Raw genomic sequence first — 6,672 nt, forward strand, 5'->3', positions numbered from 1 at the left:
TCCTGGCATCCCTATACACATGGCTAATTCAGACACACACACACATCATTTTAGCCTAATAAAACCCCACAAAAATTCAAAAAGAGAAATAGATTTCTTGGTGACATTTTCATGTATTTATTCATTACACTTTTTTTTTTTTTTTTTTTTTTTGACACAGACTAGCTAAGTAATTGAAGTTGGCCTCAAACTTGGGATCCTCCTGTCTTAGCTTCCCAAGTGCTGGGATCACAGGTATATACTATTATGTTTAGCTTCATGAGGCTTTTTTTTTTTAAGATAACTTTTTTTTTGTATAATACTTTGTAAATAGAACAAAATCTCATATGATGTTTCTAGTCTAATGATCTCTCTGGGAATTGGACACAAGGAGAAAGGCACCAACTTGTAATCTTTTTCTTTCTTTCTTTTTTTTTTGTGATTGAGGAGCAAGGAATAGCTTTGAGAAGCCAATATTAAGGACATTGTTTATGCTAATTAGGCTCATCAACTTAATGAAATGCTTGGCATCCATTTAAAATGAGCTAAACAAAGGTGGACCACTAAATGCATCTAACTGTGATAAGAGCCATTTGAAACTGTATACACATCCAGATAAGCCTAAGGCAGTTGATTTTATGCATTTGACATGTTGAGGCAATATTGTGAACATTTTTCTTTCATTTAATCTTTTTCGAATGTGTAATGAAAGTGTAAAAGTGTTCGATTTTTAAGCTCACATTTAAAAATGCTTCTTTCCAGGGATGGATCCGTTCAGTCAGATCCAGAAGGAAGTTCTGTTCCTGCATGTCAATGATGGATCCTCTTTGGAAAGCCTTCAGGTTGTTGCTGATTCGAACTTTGACAGTAGGCGAGTTTTTTTTTGTTTGTTTGTTTTTGTTTTTTCCTGTTTTTTTTTTAAAGAGTTTTTCAATTTTTTTTTTCCTTTCTAGTGTTCTATACTTCTCTAATGGAGTGTTTTCTTTACCACCTGAATGATCTTTCTAAGCGAATCTGTGAAAAATAGCATTGAAGAAAAAGCCAAATAAACTTGGAATCCAGAGCCTTCAAGCTCTGATATCTTTACATGCTGCTGTCTTCTGCCCAGGTTTGCTCCAGTCTTTTTTAAACTACTTACACTTCCCCTAACCTGTTGTCTTCAAGACCTCGCACATGTGGGTCCCACTGCAAGTGAGAGTCTGTCTCGTATCCAGTTCCAGTTTAAATCATCTGATGTCTGTGTCCCATAACGATGACAAGTGCTTCCCTGCTCCCATAGTTCCATGTGCCCATCTGTCGTGGAATGGATGCTGCTGTTTGGAATTAACTTTATTCTTATTATATCCTTTGACTCTTAGTTCTTTGAAGTTAGGAATGATGTATTCAATTTTCTGTCCCTAGCTTTTGGCATAGTGCTGGAACATAACCAATTACTATTGAATAGGTAGAAGGAACTTTTATGGTCTCGTTCATCAGATGTTAAAACTAATACCATTTTGTGTTAAGGTTTAACCTCTCTGCAGCAGAACATTACTCTGCTAGAGTAAAAGCACTTTGCTCTTCTAAGGACTGTTAAGAATAATGCTGTCTACATATTGCAAAGACTGATGGGTCTCACCTAGGCAAAAAAAAGTCTGTTTGTCTTACTTACATTTCTATTGCTGTGTTAAGCCACCTTGACCAAAGCAACTTGCGAAGAAAAAGTTTGTTACGGGCTGACAGTTTCAGGTTAGAGTCCATGACCACCATGGCAGGGATCATGGCAGGAGGCAGGCAGGCATGGTGCTGGAGCAGTAACTGAGAGCTTCATCTTGCTTCACAAGCATGAAGGGGGAGAGAGAGGGAGAGAGAGAGAGAGAGAGAGGAGAGAGAGAGAGAGAGAGAGAGAGAGAGAGAGAGAGAGAGCGCTAACTGGGAATGACCTGGGCTTTTGCTCAAGCCAAGCTGGTCCAGTGACACACCTCCTCTAACAATGCCATACCTCCTAATCCTCACACAGTTCTCCTAATCCTCACACAGTTCCACCAGCTGAGGACCAAGCATTCAAACATAGGAGGCTCTGGGGGCCATTCTTCAACCATCACACGCTTCTACCGTAACAACCTTGTAAAAGAAGTTTGTGTTGCTCTGGTGATACCTGTGAGAATAGCAATCGCAGGGGTCTTGTTTCACCTGAGTTCTGGAGATGACTACCTGCCTCTTTGAGATATTGCAAGAGCCCTTAACAGGAAAACTCTAGACCATCTCAAAATAGCCTATAGTCACCAGCCAGAGCCAGAGTATACCAGCTTCTTTTCTCCACTGCATAGTAGTGAGCAGTTTTACATGTATACATTTACATATGACTAACGTCAAAAGGAAATACCATATATTAAATGTAGCAGGCAAATAAAACTGGACGGGGGAATCTCCTGACACATTTATTTAATATATTACTCTATTAATATAACTTTTAAATACACATTATTAAGGAAGGTATTTACTAATTGTTGTTAAGGGAATTTTTAAAATTTGTATGTGTTTCTGCTCATGAGCACACAGGTGCATGTAGAGGTGAGAAGACAACCTTCAGGTCTCAGTCCTGTATTTCTCTACACCTTAGTGGAGACAGAGTGTTACTGCTCCTGCCTTAGGCAGACAGGCTGGCTCAAGAGCTTCTGGGTCCTTCTCTACATTCCATCTCCCCTTAGGGGTGTGCTGAGACTATAGACCCTTGCACTATTGTGTGTGGCTTTTATGTGGGTTCTGGGTTATATGATAACTCAGGTTATCAGCCTTGTGTGATTTTACCCACTCAGACATCTCTCCAGTGCCCCCACCCCCTTTTTATTCAAGACAGGGTTTTGCCCTGACTGTCCTAGAACTCACTCTGTAGACCAGGCTGGCCTCAAACTCAGGATCTGCCTGCCTTTGCCTCCTGAGTGCTGGGATTAAAGGTGTGTGCCACCACTACCACTCACTCAGTATATATATATTCTAATATTATATATATATATATATATATATATAAATAAAATATTAGAATTAGTAAAGATATGCAATCATTTACCCTAGCTTCCTTCTTAATAAGTGATTCTTAAAACAATTGGGTGCATGTTTCTTTCTGTGGCAAATTAATTTGTGGGTAAACTTGAACTAGAACATAAGTTCATGAACCAGAAGGTACTGTCTCTATACTCATGCCATCAACCAACTAATTAAAAAATAAATACAATTCAAGCCAGGCATATTGGCACATATGTATAATTCCAGCCCTTGGGCAGCTGAGGAGGAAAGTTTTGAGTTTGAGGCCAGCCTGGGCTACAGAGTGAGTTCCAGCTTGGGCTGTGTATGGGACCTCCTCTTAAAAACAACCACAAAAAAAAAAAAAAAAAAAGCCTACATGTAGGAAGTAGTACCAAGACTCCTCACGTCCCTCCCTCCCCCACTGTTTGCATCTTCTGATACCTCTGGGTGTCACAAAACGGGGTGGCATTGGCGCAGTGCCTTCAGCCAGGCTACAGGCCCTAGCCCGAGACTTTACACACAGCCTGCCATCTTAAAGTAACTGGGCCAGTATGTTTGGTAAGAAGACACAATAAGCCTGATGGCGCACACCTTTAATCCCAGCATTTGGGAGGCAGAGGCAGGTGAATCGCAGAGGCAGGTGAATTCTATGCCAGCCTGGTCTATATAGTGAGTTCTACGTCTGTCTCCTCCCACATCCTCCAAAAATAATAATAGTTACATAATTTCCTTTTTTTTTTCCTTTTCTTTTCTTTTCTTTTTTTTTGGGGGGGGGGTTTGAGACAGGGTTTCTCTGTGTAGCTTTGCGCCTTTCCTGGAACTCACTTGGTAGCCCAGGCTAGCCTCGAACTCACAGAGATCCACCTGCCTCTGCCTCCCGAGTGTTGGGATTAAAGCGTGCGCCACCACCGCCCTGCTATAATTTCTTAGTTCTTAAATACTTAAGCAAATTGTTAACTCCCCTTGTTCCCATTTGAACACGTAATTCATTTTTAGAGTCCTGATACAAGAGAGCATCTGAATACTTTTGACATTATAAACTTCACCAAGATTTTAATTGAAATGAAGGCTATATATAGTCTCTTTTCTGATACTAGTTTTTTTGTTACTATAGAGAATTGGCTTTTGGGAGTTCGGTGCAAGTCCAAGGGCAGCTGGTCAAAAGTCTATCCAAGAGCAAAATGTGGAACTGAAGGCAGAAAAAATAGAGGTGATTGGAAATTGTGAAGCCAAGGTATGTTTGCTGATAATTTGGGCTACTGTTTAGGTTTAATCTAAAGCATCAGTGTCTATTGAAGTCTTTTGAGAAGATGGCACTTAGAATAGTTTCATTTGTGACTTCCCTGATCACTGAAACAGACCACCGAGCCTAGTGAGAAGTAGTATTATAATGACTGCTTCATCTCCTGAGAGCCCAGAATTAGTGCATCTCTGTGGACCTATCACATCTGAAGTTTATCTTCTAGCCATGCGGCTTCTTTCTTCTGCTATAATTTTAAATATCTAATGATCAAAATGATTGTCCCTTGGCTTCTGTTGTTTTTATCCTTTTGGTTTAGTGTTACTTATTTTAAACTCTTATTGTTCCTAATCCCAAATCTAAGACTTCCAGCATGTAAATGGATGGTATCCCCCTCCCTGTGCCCTAGTGGTGCTGAGAATCAAACCCCAAACTCTGCTTTGGGTAAGCGGTTCATCCCTAGCCCCGACTGAGTGTTACTTAACGTTTTCAGACATGAGAGCATTCTGAATCTCTACTAATGGGGCCACAGTTTACCTTTAGTAAGTATGATGTTTGTTTCTATACAACACAAAAAGAAATATTTGCCTAAGGACTAAAGAACAGAGGAGACTAAAAGCAGTCTGCCAGTGCTGTTCTTTGTAAACTTCGCTGTTATCTTTTCAATGGAAACTTCAGGTTTTGTTTGAAAAGATGGATGTCTTCTTAATTTTGTAGCATGAGTGTGGCCAGGTTGGAGATGTCTCAAGTTAGAGCCATAATTTCCTTTAATTTTTTCCAAATCTTCAGTATTGTACTAAATGAAAGAAAGCTGTGGTGTCTCCCTCATGCTATTACATACCAGCAAAAGCTGATAAATAATAAGCAACCCTAATTGATTGTGCTTGAGGCTTTAAGACATTGGGGAGAAGTTAAATATCTTCTAAATGTGTGTGTATGGTGTTAGGAATAGCCTTTTATTTCTGTAATGTGCCAAAGCGAATGATTTTGAATAGTTACGTGCTAACATCTCTAGTTGTAAGAAACTGACAGCTAATGGATAGAGACTTGGTAAATAACAGACGAGCCTCAGTGATACTAAGTAACTTGACTACTAAGTACTAAAGCTGGCTTTGACCCAGCATCTCCCTCACTCCACCCGGCCATTCTGTTTACCTGATAGGCGTAATTGGGCTACAATCCATCCTATTAAGAAATAAAGAAGATGGCTCAGCAGATAAAGGTGCTTATCTCCGAGCTTGATGACCTGAAGTTTGAGTCCTGGGACCTGCATGGTGGAAGGAGAGAGAACCAACTCCAAGTTGTTCTCTGACCTCTGAACGTGTGGTGGATGTGTGCAGATGTATACACATGAAAATACCTGTGATTTTTTTTTTTTTTAATAATAAGGAAAGTGTAGGTGTAATTCTAAACAGTTTTTACTAAATAAGAAATGCAGAGTTAAAAGCCCCAGAGGTCAGAAAGCAGTAGTTAAGAGCTGAGATGAAGACCACCTTCTTACCCCTCACTGCCGCTGCCGTCCTTCCCTGAGAAAGAGACCTACTTCCTGTGTGTCTGTCTTTTTATTGACTTTCTGTTCTGCCTTCTCATTGATTGTAAACCCAACCACATGACCTCCTCGTCACTACCTGTTTATACAGACCTCCAGGTCGCTATGGTTGGTATTGAGATTAAAGGCGTATGTCTCTATACTGGTGGTGTCCTTGAACACACAGAGATCTGCCTGTCATATGATCGGGATTAAGAGTGTGTGCTACCACTGCCAGACTTCTGCTATGGCTTGCTATGAGCTCTGACCCCCAGGCACTTTTATTTATTAACATACAAATAAAGTCACATTTCAGCACAAATAAAATATCACCATAGGAAAGCACCTTAGTTTTGTCCCAGAGCTCTGCTGTTTTAAGAAATACTCTGGAAACTGGTTTGTAAAATGGGTTTTGGTGTTTGTTTGGTAGCTCTTTTGGTTTGTTTGTTTGTTTGTTTGTTTTCCCCTTCTGAATTTCCCCCATATTTTTGGCAGGCGTTCCCTATAAAATATAAGGAGAGGCATCCCCTGGAGTACCTGAGACAGTATCCTCACCTGAGGTGTAGGACTAACGCTCTGGGTTCAATATTGCGAGTTCGCAGTGAAGCCACAGCTGCTATTCATTCCTACTTTAAGGTAAGGTGCCCTGCTTCCAAGTGTGCTTTTTAGTGCAGTTTGAATCATTATAAGCCTGGAGCATTTGCCTGAAAGATCTTATTTGTTCTAAACACCCTTTATCTTATAAAGAACTAGATGTCACAGACATGCATATCTGTCTTCTCCCTTTTCTCCTTTTCTTGTGTGTGGTTTAATAACATTATTGAGGAGTAGCTTGCATACAATACTGTGCATATTGAAAGTGTATGGTCTGATGAGTTTCGACATAACTGTACCCCTCCCCGAAAGCATCACCACAAGG

At 40.3% G+C, this 6,672-nt stretch overlaps 1 long non-coding RNA gene across 1 annotated transcript; it reads left to right on the forward strand.

Moving 5' to 3' along the window:
• Positions 1–763: 763 nt before the first annotated feature.
• On the forward strand, positions 764–6,632 carry LOC119087235. Its single transcript, XR_005090662.1, has 3 exons — positions 764–821; positions 4,100–4,219; positions 6,249–6,632. It is a non-coding gene; the product is annotated as an uncharacterized LOC119087235 (long non-coding RNA).
• The last annotated feature ends 40 nt before the right edge of the window (positions 6,633–6,672 follow it).

The sequence above is a fragment of the Peromyscus leucopus genome, unplaced genomic scaffold (assembly GCF_004664715.2).
Source record: "Peromyscus leucopus breed LL Stock unplaced genomic scaffold, UCI_PerLeu_2.1 scaffold_418, whole genome shotgun sequence".
Classification (NCBI taxonomy): domain Eukaryota; kingdom Metazoa; phylum Chordata; class Mammalia; order Rodentia; family Cricetidae; genus Peromyscus; species Peromyscus leucopus.